Source organism: Malaclemys terrapin, chromosome 2 (assembly GCF_027887155.1).
Source record: "Malaclemys terrapin pileata isolate rMalTer1 chromosome 2, rMalTer1.hap1, whole genome shotgun sequence".
Taxonomy (NCBI): Eukaryota; Metazoa; Chordata; order Testudines; family Emydidae; genus Malaclemys; species Malaclemys terrapin.
The window spans coordinates 48338254-48355170 of NC_071506.1; the positions used below are offsets into that span (position 1 = coordinate 48338254).

Below are 16917 nucleotides of genomic sequence, written 5' to 3' on the forward strand. Positions count from 1 at the left end.
ATAAAGAAATTTCAGACTTTAATGAGACAAGGTGGATGAGGTAATATCTTTTATTGGACTAACTTCTGTTGGTGAGAGAGACAAGCTTTCCTCAGACAGAGCTCTTCTTTGGGTCTGGGACACTAAGGGCACGGCTGCACTAGAGAGTTTACAGCAGTGTAGCTGCACAGATGCAGCTGTGCTGCTGTAAGCTCTCTAATGGAGTGGCTCTAAGGCGATGGGAGAGACCTCTCTTGTCAGCTTAACTACTCCAGCCCCCGCAAGTGGCAGTAGCTATGTCAGCGGAAGAAGCTCTCCGGCCGTGGGCGGCTAGCCCTCAGCCCGTCCCTTCTGCCTGAGGCCCCACTCCTTCTGTGCCCCCCTGCAGGAGCCCAGAGGCCCCCCACGGCCACTGCCCCTGCCCCTGCCCCAGGCTAGCCTCCCCAGTCCCAGAGTGCTGGGAGGGCAGGTGGCACGGCCACAGCCTCCCCAGACCTGGAGCGCTGGCGGTACGGCCCCAGCCAAGGCCAGCACTGGGGGATTGGAGCCGCACGCAGAGTAGGAAACAGGAGCCAGGAGTGGGGCCTCGAGGTGGAGTGTGGGTGGGGCCAGGCCTATTCAGTCAACATGTGAGTCCTCTTGCTGAAATCATCTCTAATCAGGGGATTGGCTATTATCAATATTCTGCTATCATACAACTGGACCTCTCTTCCCCCTAAATTATTCCAGTTTAGTCTCTTCCTTAGACAGGTAAATACAGGACATGCATATGCTGGTATTGCAATTGTATATGATGTATATTGTAGTTGTACATGATGAAATTATGTTTTTAACCCAAGGAAGATAGACGTTTTGCTGGTGGGTAATAGCCATTACCAGGAGGAGAATCTCTATTTCTTGGTGTTCCACTTACTAAAGGGGAAAAAATCAGAAATGGTCTGCCAGATTAAGAACCTTGATAGCATTTTTACTGTGGTCTCTCCATAGATTGCCATGGGTCAGACGTGCAGCTAGTGGATGGCCTTGCATTAAGTATCAGTTGTTCATGCTAATGTAATAACTCAGTTAGGCCATGATCCAAAGCCAAAGCCACTGAAGTGAATGGGAGTCTTTCCATTGATTTCAATAGGCTTTGGATCAATACTGTAGAGCACTAAGTATCGGTCCAGATTTAAATAGAGATTTCTTAATCAAATACTGTTCTCTTAGGCTTAAAGGCAGCATAAATAACTGAAACCCCCACAGTATGCAGGGCTCAGTGCAGGTGCCAACAATGCTGTTTTTCTATAAGTACAAAGAGAGAAACTCTTGTCATAAGGATAAAAACAAACAACTTCCTCTTGACATAATCAGGCCAGATGGATGCTGCCTTTGCTGTGATACCTACAAAACACCAGTGCCTGGGATTGGCAAGTGGAGGGCAGCTGTGCCTCCTGTTTTTCTGCTCTACTTTGTGGTTTTATTGTTACCTCATCCTCTCAACCTTCCTCCACCCAATGTATGTATTTTGTTCCCCTGTTGGGTTCTGTCTAGTACTCAGAGAGTAAGTTCTTATGGTGAGACTGTTTTTGTTACTTGTCTGTACAGTGCCTTGCACAATGGGACCCTGATCTTTGATTGGGGTTCTGAGGTGTTACTATAGTATAAATATATATCATCACCTTACATTTATAGAGCATGTCTAATCCAGTAGGTCCCAAAGCGTTTTATGTTCTATAGCAGAGGTGGGCAAACTATGGCTTGTGGGCCACATCCGGCCCGCGGGACTGTCCTGCCCGGCCCCCAAGCTCCTGGCCCAGGGGGAGGCTAGCCCCCGGCCCCTCCCCTGCTGTCCCTCCTCCCCCGCAGCCTCAGCTCGCTCGCTCGCTCCGCCGCTGGCGGAATGCTCTGGGTGGTGGGGCTGTGAGCTCCTGGGGCAGCACAGCAGCAGCGTGGCCCAGCTCCAGCTGGGCGGCACGGCTGTAGCACCGCCAGCCACCGGTGCTCCAGGCAGCGTGGTAAGGAGGCAGGGAGCAGCGGGGGTTGGATACAGGGCAGGGGAGTTCAGGGGGTGGTCAGGGGGCGGGGTTGTGGATAGGGGTCGGGGCAGTCGGGGGGGGTGAAGGGGTTGAATGGGGGTAGGGGTCCCGGGGGGGCAATCAGGAAGGAGCGAGGGTTGGATGGGGTGGCAGGGGGCAGTCAGGGGCAGGGGTTCCGGCGGCAGTCAGGGGACAGGGAGAAGGGGTGGTTGGATGGGGCAGGTGTCCCGGAGGAAGGTGGATGGTGATCAGGAAGGAGAGGAGGGTTTGGATCAGATGGCAGGGGCCCAGGGGCTGTCAGGGGACAGGGAGCGAGGGTGTGTGGATGGGGCAGGGGTCCCGGGGGGGCCGTCAGGAATGAGAGGAGGGCTTGGATGGGATGGCGGGGGTCCGGGGGAGGTTAAGGGACAGGGAGCGGGTGTGTGTGGATGGGGCAGGAGTCCGGGGGGGGGCATCAGGGAACGGGGGAGTTGGATGGGTCAGGAGTCCTGGCGGGGGGCAGATAGGAGGTGGGGGCCAGGCCACAACCTCCTCCCCTAACCGGACCTCCATATAATTTATGAAATCCGATGCGGCCCTCAGGTCAAAAAGTTTACCCACCCCTGTTCTATACAGTACTTCAGTCCTTGCTGAAATGCGACCAGTTCTGGGGTGCAAAACGGGAGGCATTCTGCATCGGAAATATTACATAACCAGATATAAAATCACAGTTTATTCTCATTAAATAGTTCAGTTAGTGGTACAAATCAGAGGTGGCTTTTGGGTATACTGATACAACTTTGGATATACAGGTCTTATGACTCATCTGCGTATATAGTTACACATCCACTGCAATGCTGTCTACTTTACGATTTTCAAAGATTTGTAGTGCTTGTTTTCAGCTATGCATTCTCAGACATTACTTTCTTTGTCCATGCACAGAAGTCACCCGTTTCCCTTTGTAAATGCTCTCCTAATCTCATCATCAGTTATCACTAACAAGTCATTTTCTCCTGCATGATGCCTGGATTGTTTAACATTCATCAGAACATCACTGACCTGTAACTAAGTCATAGAATAATTGGTGATTTGGTTTTAAGTGAGGTGTGGTGAGGTGAAGGTCCAACTATGAGAAAGAGAATGGAAAAGAGAGACATGGACTGTGTTCCTCCATGATGCTATGTGGAATAGAGACAGTCAGAATTAGCTTCAAAGCAGAACTGAGTCTCAGTGTGGTTTTTTGGATATTTATTTTGCACTGTATGTGAATGATATTCCGACTGAGAGGAGACAGGGAGAGCATCTGTGAACTAAAACAAATGCAAAACAATATTCATAAGTGTTTTTTTTTCTGGAAAATAGTTTTGTGACTAATGTCTGAGACTAGGGGCATTAGAGTGCCTGGGTTATGTAGAGCGTATTTTCCAGTTCTTGACCCTCATATTATGATCCAGTTTAGGGCTGAACTGAACCTTTCCTGGGGATATGCCAGAAGAAAACAGATCTGGGGAGGTGCAAGGGTTTCTGCCATTCCAGCAGCTAGGGGCATTAGAGTGGATGCTATATTCCAGCAGCAGAATATAGCAAAACAAATCTACAGTCTAGAGATATGGAGATATGCCGGAGTATGGGGGGAACTGCTTGGTGCCAGGGATAAGGCAGAAAGTTCAAGTGCGGGAGTCTAACACAGAAGACACCTTAGTCAAATAGGTCTCTGATGCTGTTACAGAAGCCTTCTCCAAAGGTTACAGAAGTTCTGGCCCAGATCCCCAAATAGTGGCACTACAGCCTCTTTCTGTGGATCCACCATCTGTAAAGGGCAGGAGGTAGTAGACACAATTTAGAGAAGAATCTTGGGCATGGAGGGGCCAAAGATAGCTTCAGCAATTAGAAAGAGAAGCAGAGCACATGGGAAAGTGAGCAGAGGTCACAGAAAACAGGAGCTGGCACAAGGTCAGTGTTTATTCTTTTAAATACAAGGCGGAAGCTCCAAGTATGTGTTCATTGAAAACATTATTCTGTTTTGTTTATTCAGGGGAAGATTAAAGCAGGATTCTCAGAACTGGGAACAAAGCCTTGTGGTTGTATATTATGTATCTAACAGTAGTCATCTCTCTCTGATAACATTAGAAACCGTCATGTGCTTCTAGTCCTAGATACAACAACCAAATTTCACAGCCCTCCCTCCCGCCCATGCGGGGTAGCTGGGTCAGTTGTTAAGGTTTGAGCCAAGAACAGGATTTGTTGCCTGGCCAGCGTGTTTGTAGCCAGGAAGCTTAGGTCTTGTGAAACTGCTGCCTTCAGTCTCCTCTGATCACATTGTTTTTTGCCTACTTATAGTTCCATTGCAATAATGGGCCCTACGTTTACTGAACTAACATAGAGCTATCAGTGGTTAGATAACAGTTGCCATAGAAATCCCTAAGATAGGTAGGCAGGTTTCAGTTTCCCCCATGGGTATGGCTGGGATGGTCAGCAATAATATACTGAAGATTAAGCAAATTGTACTCCATGGCCGAAGCCCTCCTGAAGAAGAGATAGGTTTGAAGGGTTAATGTCAGTCTGAGAAACACCACCAAGGGTCTAATCAATACTACACAGCAGGATATAAAGCAAAAGTTTCACCTGAGATGACACAGCTGCTGGGAGATGTGATTCCCACCTTGGGTAGACATATACACGCTAACTCTGCTTTGGCTAGTGACTAAAAATGGCTGTATGGCTATTGTGGCATGGATGGGGGCTTGGGCTGACTGCCTGAGTATGTACCCAGGGGGTTGGGTTGTGTTATATTTGGGCAGATATCTGTTTTTAGGCACTAGCTCTAACATCTACATCTACCCAAGCAGGGAATCGCACCTCCCAGGTGCTGTGTAGACGTACCCTTAGGGGGGTATTTGTGAGCACCACTGATCTATTAGCAAAAGCCCTCAGAAATCAATATATTGGTGGGGAGAGGGGGGAGAAAAATTAAATAGGTAGGACTATTACAGCCTCTGTTTTACAGCAGAGTCACATCTTAATTAGCACATGCTGATGGAAACAGAAATGTACCAGTTATGTGACTCTGCTGATATTCAGGGGCTCATAGGAATGCACTATGCTGGGGTAGAGTCAAATTTATTTTATTAATTACTTTGAGGTTCTTACACTGCTAATTTGTAAACATACTTTTAAAATTACATTGGTTTATGCAGTGTTGGGGTAGCTGTGTTGATCCGAGGATATTAGAGAGTCAAGATGGGTGAGGTAATATCTTCTATTAGACCAACTTCTGTTGGTGAAAGAGACAAGCTTTTAAGCTACACAAAGCTCTTCTTCAGGTCAGGATTCGGCCCAGACTTGAAGAAGAGCTCCACCTAAGCTCAAAAGCTTGTCTCTTTCACCAACAGAAGTTGGTCTAATAAAAGAGACAAGCTTTTGAGCTTAGGTGGAGCTCTTCTTCAAGTCTGGGCCGGATCCTGACCTGAAGAAGAGCTTTGTGTAGCTTAAAAGCTTGTCTCTCTCAGCAGAAGTTGGTCCAATAAAAGATATTACCTCCCACACCTTGTCTCTTGAAAATTACAGTACGATTCACTTGTGTGGGAAGCAGCCACAACATGAACAGTGGCGCTCACATTAGGGTATCTGTACTAGCCAACAACTATTCATTTCACACCTGTTAATTGTTACAAATAGATTTGTGGACAAAACTGTGCACTACACTCTCAAAGTTAGACCTGTGTAAATCCAAAGTAATCCTATAGACCACTGCTCTGAGGCTTCTCTCTCTAACTACCACTCTGACAAATTCTGCAATGACTTAGTGCAGCTCATGGTAGAATTTGGCCATCTGTCTTTCTGTGTAACAACTATTACAAACCTTTCTAGCCAGCTAGCAAGACCTGATTTATTGGCAAATTACACTGACAACCCATTGTTTCTGACCAAGTTCTTAAACCCAATGAAATCTCACTGAAGTCAATCAGATTGGTTGGGGTGAATTAGCACAGAATTGATCCCTTAGATTGTAGCTCCTACTTGAGTTAATGGGAGTTTTACCATTGACTTCAATTGAAGCTGTTTCAGGCCCTTAATATGGGTGGGACGGACAAGGAGGCTCATAGAAAAATTAAGTCATATTTTAGATTTCTTATTTTTCTCCATGGATCGTGTCTCCTTTTATATAGAAGATGCCTTTTCTGTAGAAGTTATCACTGACAGCTCCCGATTGTCCTAAAAAGAGGAGGTTAGTTCTTTCTTGTCTCTTTGAATTTTAATCATGTTTTAAATCAGGGACAGGCAAATAGCCTTTATTTTAAATGTACTTCTCTTTCTTCCTCTCTGATTCCATTGCCCAGACACACTTCTCCTACATCCACAACACAGTAAACTATATTTGGTGCTGCATGTGAATTATAAAAGAGTTGCATGTTACATCCTTGTGGAGAAAGCATCCGAAAGGTTGAGTCATCCAAGAGCTAAGCCATCAATATGTGATCTGAGTCTTGACACAGGTGCTTTTAATTGGTTAATAAATCTGTGGAGCGGGTAAAACATCAGTAAAATGAGACTTTTTTGCAACCTTTGTTTACAGCATACTGACCGATAGAGGCCTGTCCTGATTTACTGTGTTATACCTGATGTAATCAGTAACACTGTACATGAAATGGAAAATATAGGGGTGGTTAATTAAGAATTTTTTGTGTTTCATTCCTCATTTCTCTTTTTTATTAGCTTAGGAAGGATGGTCTTGAACAGAAGACAGCGAAAAAGGAGTCAGGAGATGTGGGCCAACATCAAGTACTTATGGGTGCATCAGGTTTTGCTTGCTGAACATCCACCCTCTGAAAGTCAAGTCCTTTTGAAGTGCCTCGAATTGAGCACTCAAAAATTCATGCACCCAAAATCAATAGTCACTTTTGAAAATCTTGGACAAGGATTCTTTTTCCTATTGTTCTTAGACAAGTCACTTAGGGCCCAATTACAGAGAAGGCTCAGGGATCTCCACCTTCTCTTCCAGTGCACACATACAGACAGGCAGCTGTAATTTGGCTAACTGCTCTGAAGGCACATTTGCTCTTTCCAGCACTAGTCGCTCCAGAAAGGATGTTGCAAGTTAAAGCAGAATCAGGCCCACTGCCTCTGATGATGTGTATGGCAATTGTGTTATGCAGTATTCACAATAGTTTCTCATACATAGAGTATGTTTATTATGCATTTTCTTAATTTTTAATGAAATGTTTAAGGAGATTCTGTTGCCCGAGAGAAACATTCTGTTTATAAACAGCTTGGCCCACATGTCACATATTTTCCCTAATTTTTTTCCCTGCTTGTTATTTTATTGCTAAGGGCACATATAGGCAAACAGAATTTTTGTTTTTAAATAGTTCATCTGCTCTTGCTGCTTATTTCTGTCATAATCCTGTGGTTCTGATTGGGGTCAGTTCAGGTCATAATCCTCTGGTTCTGACTTGGTTCAGTTGAGGTCATAAACCTCTGGTTTTGACTGCGGTCAGTTGAGGTCATAATCCTCTGGTTCTGACTGGGGTCAGCTAAGGTCATAATCATCTTTTACTAACAGAGATCCCTGGAGGTCATAATCTGTTTGTGACACTGCAGTCATTTTAGCAGAAGCCAGTTTGATGTCAAAAACAGGATTCTAGCTTCAAGTAAGGAAGGAGTGGCATGAGCTGTTAAAACTATGAGGATTCAAATATCCTTACTTGATTATCTGTGGCTACATTTTCTGTGTATTGCCTTTAAATTTCTAAACCCCCTGAGTCCAATTCCTCATTGGCCTGCTCCTTGTACAGTCACTTACAGTGAGTGCAGAACTCTTACCATTCTGACTGGTAGGATTTTACATCACTTTGGACTCATTTTGCGAGAGCAGGGTAACAATTAATCAGGCCTTCTGTGTGCAGTGAAAGCAAGCGTTTAGTTCTCAGAGTTGTTGGAACCTGTCACAGAGGAGGAGACACACATACACGGCTCTCTCATGGAGACTTTACCTTTGTTTTCTTACTGTTTTCTATAGTCTAAAAGCCACTTTAGACTGAAAAGAAATACTTGCTCTTTGGATATGGAATAATGAAAGACTAAAGAAAAGAATAAATAGTGACAGAAATATAGAATACACATTATATTATATATATGCAGAAATAATTTAAAATTAAATATTTCCAAAGTTTTGTAAGCAACATCAGCAGACTAAATGTATCTGTTTATTAATTGAAAGATGAACACAACTATGGTCATTTTGAAAATTGAATTGTTTGTTGTTTATGGTGGCATGGAACTGTGGCTGTCTCTCAGATGCCTAATCATGAGAAATACAAGATTTTATTCCACAGAGTAGACATAATTGCTGGGGTGGATGGGAAGGCATGTTCCCTTCTCCTTAAGTTTTCTTATCCAGTTGATAGTCACTCCAAAGTAGTTGGCTGGGAACCCTCCCAGTTCCTGTCGCTTTCTAGTGGTGCATGTATTAGACCAGCTCACATGCACCCATTGCTCTGCATTTACAGGGGCAGTGATATTTTATGTGATTAAAAAGGCAGATTCTGTGGACTAACTTGCCATCTGAAACTCTGGTCCCCTTCTCCTGGGGCATGGGATGGAGGAAAGGAGATTCTCAAGAGAGGTGTCCATTTCTGTGCTTGTGAGGATATATGAAGATTCCATATATCTTCATATAGAATGTCTATGATACATAGGTGTAAGATACTGAATCTGCAGTTGGAACATAACAATTGTGACTTGCAAAACAGGGCCCTGAATATCTACTAAATCCAAACGGCGAAAACTTAAACGGCAAAATTTCTATAATCACTCTGCCAGTGTTTTCATGAAAAGCAGAAGTGAGTCCATTTCAAGTCCTGTGCAACTGAAAGAGCTTTGAAAATTTTCTCTTTTAAAAATTGATTTCTCTAGTCCTGAGCAAGGCCCTTAAAACTCTCATTACCTTTTCCGCACCCCCTGTAAAGGATCTGTAGCATAGCCATGCATAGTCAGAAAGCTGACTGTCAATTTTAACCATCGCTTTAAAACTAGGCCAAAGATCATTAAAGGCTGAAATGTTCATTTTGGCAGGCAAGGGCATGATTTGCCTGTTTTAACTACATAGGTGCTTCTGCCAAGCTGAAATTGTGTTATTAGCTATTGAAAGGGAGCAAGAGAGAACATGCCATTTTAAATTACATGTTGACCCGTTTGTAGTCCTGGTTATCTGGGATTGATCTGATTTTCTAGCTTGCCCATTGGATGGGATAGAGGCTTTAAAAAAAAAAAAATCTAGGATTTTCTCCATTGTGTTTGTGTAGGGCCTAGCACAATGGGACCCAACCTGGTTAAGGTGTCTAGGTGATACCACAATATACATTTTAAATAATAATAATTGATACATCTGATGCAGGAGTACAGATTATAAGTGATAGCATTTTGGGGCTCCATTCACCTCTGCTCATGCAGGGATGTGTGTTGCTTGGGTCCCAGAGCATTCACCCATAAGAGAGGGTAGGCAGTGGTTCTATCACTGGAAGGCAGTTTTAACTGGGGCTGGGGCTCCATTAGAGGTTGCCTAGAAATGCAATAAGGGCCTGATCCAAAGACCACTGAAATCCATGGGGGACTTTCCAGTGGGCATCAGCTCAGGCCCTACATCAGCACATCCAGGAATGCTTCTTCCCTGGACAGGGCTGCCCAATTTTGGGGCTATACACCAATCAGTACTGGGTCTCCCCAATGGGGGAAGGATGGGGTTGCCCCGGCCTGAACCCAGCCCCAGCCTGGACCTGCCATGCCTAGGGGAGGGGCACCTATCCCGCAGCCCCAGCCCCGGAGCTGCCGCGGTGGGGAGAGGCGCCTCTCGCCCCCAGACCAGGTGCTGCTGTGGGGAGAAAGAGCTGGGGGGGGGAGCTCTTTCCCTGCTGTAGTCCCGGGGCAGCCTGCATCCCAAATCCCTCACCCCTGACCCGACCCCAGAGCCCGCACCCCAAACCAGAGCCCTCACACCCCTGCACCCCAGCCCTCTGCCCTAACTCTGAGCCCCCTCCCACACTCTGAACCACTCGGCCCATCCCCCACCACATGAATTTTGTTATATGCACCAATATGGAGGTGATGTGGCACACATCACCTCCATATTGGTGCACATAACAAAATTATTTCCGCACATGTATGGGAAAAGTTAGAGGGAACACTGTTTGTTTGTGAGTGCTTTGCACCGCTGTACTCACATCTCCATGAACCAGATTTTCACTGCCTATACTCTGTGTGCTGAAACATGCTAGCCGAAGATGAGGAGGGTAGAATCAAGCCTGTACATTGGTACTACAGACAGTATCTTGGTATAAAATTAACATAAATTGCTGGCTTCTTGGCTGTATTGTTGTTGTTTTCTGCCTAAATGATAAACGAGAGCCATGTGGTATGGTCTTTCTTGGGTCCCTGATACTTTTCATTTGGTTCACCATGATGCTATCCAAACTTTTATAGGCCACTGTCAAGCATTGGGACATTTGGGCTGCACAGTCCTGCCAGCTGAAAATGACAATGACAAGCCATGACAGTCATCCTGGTGATTCGTGACTTACTGGGCTAGTGGGGGCTACATTCCTATGCTCAACAATGCCAAAGTTGGTTGCAGAGTTTTGTTCCCCCGTTACTAAGTCACGTGGTTCTAATATGTGGTTCTGCTCTAGTTTTGTTTTGGAACAGTCCCACCATAGGTCCCGTGGGGCCAGAAATAACACAAATTCTGTACAATAGCTGAAAGTGCATTATGGGGTCTATTATATGAGATAAATAAGATAAGGACAAGGCTCTTATCTAACAGACCTACAAATAAAACGCTTGTTTGTGGCTCTAGGATATTATCTGGCCTTAAAGTGAAATATGCATTTGATGCTTCTACAGAGCCGAGGAGCAGAGCAGTTGTCCAGACTTCCTGATACCCACGTGGTACTGACGTTCTTTATTTCAACTCCATTCTTAAATCCCAGCCCTGCAACTGAATACATGTGCGTGGAACCTGGCACCCATGCATCTCTGTCGTCTTTAATGGGAGTCCACACCGCTTTAAGAATGGATCAGATATCAACATCAGCTGCAGACTGTCAATTGTAACACTTCCAGGTAGGGGTTATATATCTCTTTGTGTGTGGACAGTACTTAACACATTGTGGATACTACCATAATGCTATTAACAATGTGCCTCATTTTGTATGCAACATGCAGGTGGTTACCACATCAAGCATCCCAAGCAGCATATTGCTGGAAGTGCCACATAACAGGTTAACTCTTGAAAGCAGAAGAAAAGTAGTGGGCTCAAAGGATATCTTGTTTTTTTCCAAGCCAAGTGCTGTTTTCTTGAACCTCTTGTAAATGGAAGACCTCTGCTAAAGGGTAAGGATATGAGGATTTGTTGTTGTTGTTAATTTTACTTTAATTAAAGATAAGTACAATGCTTTAAAAATCCAACTACACTTCTCAAAAGCAGTAATAAACCACATAATAGACCACCCACTGTTCAGTGTAATTGATGAAGCAGAATGGATAATATACTGTTGTTCCCCATGCTACCTCTTGCTCTCAGAATTTCCATCTGTCAGACTTAATCTGAATGCATTCATATATAATGATGTCTATCTATGGAGAGATGCTTTAGAATGAGCAGATTCCTCTTTATTTTTTAATGCTAACACCATTCTCCTCTGTGTGTAGATTTTTGAGCTTAAAGGAATCCTGTGTCACAGCCGCCTGCGTTTTGCAAGCCTTGAATGTGGGCATCTTGCCATTAAGACATGCTATGCAAAGTGTGATACAGCAGTAAACTGCTACTGGTGTGAGTCAGAAACACATGCAGGATACTGCAGAACATTATTATATACTGTCTAATGTTGGGATAAAAGGGACATGTACGTGCATGCGTGCTAAATAGTGCAGGGCATGGAATTCAATTTACAGTATGTATTTCAAATATTCAGCTTTAGAGCACTTGCAACAACAGCTTAAGCTGCATAGCAACTCTTGAATCACAAAACCATAATGACATTTTTTAAAAAGAATATTCTCCGCTCTAGTTACAGTGTTTCTAATGATTAACATTGCCCAAGAAGATGTCACCAACTTTGTAACTCCTTTCACTGCCTGTATGGATCTAGAATCTGCTACCACAGCTATGATCTTGTAGCTAAGGATGGATCACAAACACTGGAGGGCAAAACGATCAGTTTCCACACCATAAACATTCTCCTGAGGAAATGAGATTGTTTTATTGATGTGTTTTTTCTGGAGATGGAGCTGAACTAAACCTTTGATTTCAAAGATCTTAGTATCTAAACCTGGATCTGAATTTTGCAAATGGGCTAAAATCTAAACCCAGTGTCTGAACTCCCTTTGAACTTTGAGTGTTCAGTATTGCCCCTGGAACTCATCTCTAGGGTTTTCTTAGAATTCAAAAATTTGATCAAGATTGAGATTTCACCATTTCCATTAGTTAGCATACTTTTCTCTTCCAGTAAAAATGGTGAGATTGCACTCTAGACTGGAGCGATTTACAAATCTTCATATATTTTCCCTAAAGAAAATTCACTATTTACACAGAGCAAAGTTAAACATTCTTGAATGTTCCTTTCAAGTCTAGATAAACAATAACAAACCTTAGTTATGGAACTTAGTATGCTAAATATACTAGGGATGATTGAACTGAATCATTAATTTCCTACCAAGTGCAAATAACAACTGTATTTTACCATAGATACACTAATATTCATAATGGTTTGTGTCTTTGGCTTGCTTCAGGCACATTTAGAATCAGAAGATATTCTATTTCTGAGTATCAGTGGTAGGACACGTGTGTAAGAATACCATTTAACTCGGGATGGTGGACTGTGTGCCTCTAAAAGTGACACCTTAGCCCAGGGGTCGGCAACGTTCGGCACGTGGCTCGCCAGGGTAAGCACCCTGGCGGGCCGGGCCAGTTTATTTGCCTGCTGACGCGGCAGGTTTGGCCGATTGCAGCCCCCACGAGGGATGTGCTGGCCGTGGCTTCCCGCCGCCCCCATTGGCCCGGGACGGTGAACCGTGGCCAGTGGGGGCCACGATCGGCCGAACCTGCCACGTCAGCAGGTAAATAAACTGGCCCGGCATGCTAGGGTGCTTACCCTGGCGAGCCGCGTGCCGAACGTTGCCAACCCCAGTCCTCAAATCCTCCCAGCAGGCCAATAATGTCACTGAAGATGGTGTTCAGAAAACATTTATATTGTATTTTTTATATTGAATTTCTTAGAAATAATAAAACTATCATACAACTTTATACAATTCTTCACCCGCCAGAGAGTTTTTAGTGTTTGCCAGACACCCGGCAACGCTTCAGTTCAGTCGGTTTGTTGATGTTTGGCCTCAGTGACTGAGCAGTTGAAACCTTCAGGATTGCAGCAAGGTGTGCATCAAATAGTTGTAATCGGTATTTTGACTTGTTTATATTCATTGTGGAAAAAAGTGATGCTGCTAGGGTGACCAGATAACAAGAACAAAATATTGGGACACATTGCGGGGGCGGGGGGGAGGAAAGGGCGTTGAAGCAAAAAAAACCAAAACCCCGGAGTGCAAAATATATTGGTTGGGACGTGGGACAAACAACTAAATATTCGGACAGTCCTGATTTTATCGGGACGTCTGGTCACCCTAGATGCTGCCTCCATGGCTGACTCTGCCCGGCAACTAATGATGCTGCCTCCAGCATACTTGGAAATAGTGTGGTGCAGCTGTTTCAACAATAACAATTCAAGTTTTATCAAATGCTATAGTTAGGTGATACTGTGCTTAACAGAACATTGTGCCCCAGACTGTGCATTAGAAACTTGACAATAAGTTTCCCATTCAGTTGTGATGTTCACTGATAACAGTGAATGCAGTTATTACATTTTGACTAACACTTATCTTTTATATGGATGTATTTTCATGTATTTTATACTAGTATTCACTGTGCAGTTGATTTCAGATCATCATAAAGGATAACCATCCCAACCAGTTAATCACTCAAACTTTCTACAGCCAGGGCCAAATAGTTACTTTTTCTATTTGAACATCCAAATCAAAGAAAGCCTAAGCAATGCTTTGTGCAGTTTTAACAAGAATGAACAATCCATGGCATATAAATATCACCTGTAGAAATAGTCACAAATTCAGCAGCCTCTCCTCACCCTCATAACTGAAGTTCAGCCATCCACGCAGTCAAAAATACCCCATCTGCCCTAGGAACACCAAATTGCACTGTGCTTCCTAACCTTTTCCAAACCCTGTGAAAATCATAGCAATGTAGGGCTGGGAGGGACCTCGAGGAGTCATCAGGTCCATCCCCCTGCGCTGAGGCAGGTCCAAGTAAGCCTTGACCATCCTTCTCAGGTATTTGCCTGATCTATTCTTAAAAACTTCCAGTGATGGGATTCCACAACCTTCCTTGGAAGCCTATTCCAGTGCTGAACTACCCTTATAGTTAGGACGTTTTCCCTAATATCTAACCTAAATCTTCCTTGCTGCAGATTAAACAACGAAATGTGCTTTGCAGTGTACTCTAAAACACAACAGATCTGGGCTGTTTTTCATCATGAGTTCCAAAGGTAAAGGCCTCTCATGGAGAATGTCCTGCCGTGGTTGCACACATGTAGTGAGAGCCAAATTTGGCGGTGACCTAGTCAAGTCACTTCCCTTCTCCGTGCATCCATCTTCAATCTGACTCTGTGTTTGTCTTGTTTATTTAGATTCTGAACTCTGCAGGGCAGAGGCTGCCTCTCGCTGTCTGTACAATGCCTAGCACAATAGAGCCCAAATCTTAATTGGGGACTCCAGATGATACTGTAATAATTTAATAATGACAACTTATTGGAGCTCTGGATCTTCTGATTGGAGCCTGATACTGGAGACCACAGAACACATTCTGCTGTGTGGTACATTGAGGAAGATGCAAGAGAAACAGGTTCTCCCTTCCTTCTGGAGGAAGGCTACTGTGATACATTGGCGTGCTGCTTTTACATTCTGGACTGAGCTCAGTTGCTGGCATTCCGGTCACCTGATTGTGTGAATGGTTTTTACAGTTGCAAGAAATTAATTATTTTTTAAAAATAATTTTGCTTCTAACATGCTGATGTTGGGGGCTCTGAGCACATAATGCACATGGCAGAGGAGATACGGATTGACTTTCCTGAAACTCAGTGCAGATACTCTTCAACCTGTTCTCCATTTCATGGTATTAGTTGTTAAGAACAGGGAGGAACAAATGCAGGCAGCTGGTTTTCCAGATAACGCACTTAGCCTTATAGGACCCATTGAACAATGACAGCACATAATGCTGGTTGGTTGTTGGGGATTATATTTTTCTGAGCAATTTTATTTATGACACGATTTTGATTTTTGTTAAGATGATAGCCTTACAGGGGGGAAAGGGAAATGCAAATAAATAGTGTCAATTATTGACATCCCATTCCCATTGCTTAAAGTATTATTATCAAAATCTTGACATAAGAGGCCAAGCTTTGGCTGGTCTCTATGCAGGGACTCAAGGTGGGAACCCCACCTGCACACTCCCTCTGTGCATGGGCCAGCCACAATTGATGTCCTTGTGCTCTGATGACCACAGGGGCTGCTCCCTGCTGTGCCCCTTGAGATACTTGTCACGCCAAACATGGCAGGGAAGAGGTGGACCTTGGAAAAGTATAATCTGCAATCCCCTCCACAACGAGCCTGCCCTACCACTTCCGCATCCCATTTAGGGTGACTGATATCCCATGGAGCACTAGCCAGGAGCAGTCCATGTGCTCAGGGAAGCATGGAGACTGCAATTGTGGTCGGTTCCCTATAGGCTTAGGGATGGAAGGATGGGGGTGGAATAGTCTTGTACCCTTCTTTAGTACCCAAACAAGACTAGCTCCCATCTGGCCCTAGATATAAAATGCTTTTTATCTTCAAAGTGCTTTGCAAAAATGAAGTTGTGACCGTGCACCCCATAAAGCTTTACGGAAATATGCTTATGAATGTATATATATATGACATAACTGGAATATGTTTTATGATACATATACCATGTAACATATCTCTGTAAAGGTTATGATCTATTGAATCTATTCATCCTATTTGTATGCATGTGTCCTTGCTGTATTTGAAGTTATGAATATTGTGTACTTGCTTGATTTCTAAGTAGCTTTAGTAAAGCATTTGGTCAGCTTCTTGAGAAAGGAATGTGCAAATTAAGTGCCCAATCAAGAAACACTTAAAGGACAATGAATCTTGGAAGGCTCCAATCCACATAAGACATCTACCTGAGGATGTTCAGGGTAGCATGTAAACAATGGCTGCTGCCTGTAAAAACTGAGTCATGCATGGACATGTGACTTACCCATGTGACTCCAAAACTCCATCTTGGAGCTGGACTTTGCATAGGAGAGAGGAGGGGGTCTCCACCCACAAGAGAGAGTCTATTTAAACCCCTGGGAGACCCCTCCATTTTGTCTTCGGCTGGCTCAAGAGATATCCTTGAGGGTGGAGAGGCTACCTGAAAGAAACTGAAACAAAGGACAGTAACTACTGGGGGTGTGAGTGATTGCTGGACCCAGACTAGAAGGAGACTAGTCTGTAAAAGGAAGCTTACTGGAATTCCTCTGAGGGTGAGGACTGTATTCAGTTTTCTTACTGTATTAGACATAGAACACTCAAGTCTATTTTATTTTGCTTGGTAATTCACTTTATTCTGTCTGCTATTACTTGGAACCACTTAAATCCTACTTTCTGTATTGAATAAAATCACTTTTTACTTATTAATTAACCCAGAGTATGTATTAATACCTGGGGGGGGGGAAACATCTGTGCATACCTCTCTATCAATGTTATAGAGGGTGAAATCCCAAGTAAAATGGATTTATTTGGGGTTTGGACCCGTCTGGGAGTTGAGCATCTGACTGTT

The 16917-nt window shown here is 44.0% G+C and overlaps 1 long non-coding RNA gene across 1 annotated transcript; it reads left to right on the forward strand.

Annotated features, from left to right (window-relative positions):
• Positions 1–10865: 10865 nt before the first annotated feature.
• Positions 10866–16698, forward strand: LOC128832086 (uncharacterized). The gene is made up of 3 exons (XR_008443892.1): positions 10866–11093; positions 11196–11363; positions 14723–16698. It is a non-coding gene; the product is annotated as an uncharacterized LOC128832086 (long non-coding RNA).
• Positions 16699–16917: the final 219 nt, after the last annotated feature.